Source organism: Pteropus vampyrus, unplaced genomic scaffold, assembly GCF_000151845.1.
Source record: "Pteropus vampyrus isolate Shadow unplaced genomic scaffold, Pvam_2.0 Scaffold19777, whole genome shotgun sequence".
NCBI lineage: Eukaryota > Metazoa > Chordata > Mammalia > Chiroptera > Pteropodidae > Pteropus > Pteropus vampyrus.
The window spans coordinates 1-733 of record NW_011908558.1 but is presented as its reverse complement, the minus strand read 5'-3'; the positions used below and the strand labels follow the sequence as shown (position 1 = coordinate 733).

The 733-nt window shown below is 41.3% G+C and overlaps 1 pseudogene; it reads left to right on the top strand.

Moving 5' to 3' along the window:
• Positions 1–606: 606 nt before the first annotated feature.
• Positions 607–727, top strand: LOC111735222 (annotated as a pseudogene).
• Positions 728–733: the final 6 nt, after the last annotated feature.

Below are 733 nucleotides of genomic sequence, written 5' to 3'. Positions count from 1 at the left end.
TATGGAGAGTGGAAGTTAAAGTAATTACTGTGACTTCATATTGAATCAGTAAGTCACTCGTAGATATAAAAGTTGTGATGTCACTGGAGAACATAACAGGCAATTTCATTGGTGTCCTCAGGTGTGCAGCGAAGGATCTCAGGTCAGGTGAACCAGGTATATATATAAATGATACTGTACATCCGTATTACATATGTACACATATAGTACCTATAGAGCACATATATTGCATACACATATATACTTGATGATTATATCTAGAAATAAAGTAGGGATCGAGGGGGGAAGAAAGAGAGAAAGAGAGAGGGATCCTATTGGCTGTTCCTCCGCTGAACTCTGACACAGCGTCCTACTTCCATAAATGTTCCATGTGGTGTCACAGGGCGCGAAGGAGACATTCTGAGGACATTTGCTAAATGAGGGAGAAGGGGGCGAACTACTCTTGGGTGCTGGAATGGAGCCCTATTAGACCAGTTGTTCAGATCATAAATTCATATAAACTCAAATACATGCAAAATTGTCAAATTTACAAACTCACAGAGCTCCCATCTCTTTATATGTGAATGTTTTGTTAGAATTTAAATGTTTATTAAAAAATAATTTTGCATCTACGGCCATGCCACCCTGAACACGCCTGGCATCTCGTCTGATCGCGGAAGCTAAGCAGGGTCGGGCCTGGTTAGTACTTAGATGGGTGACCACCGAGGAAGACCAGGTGCTGTAGGCGTAAAAA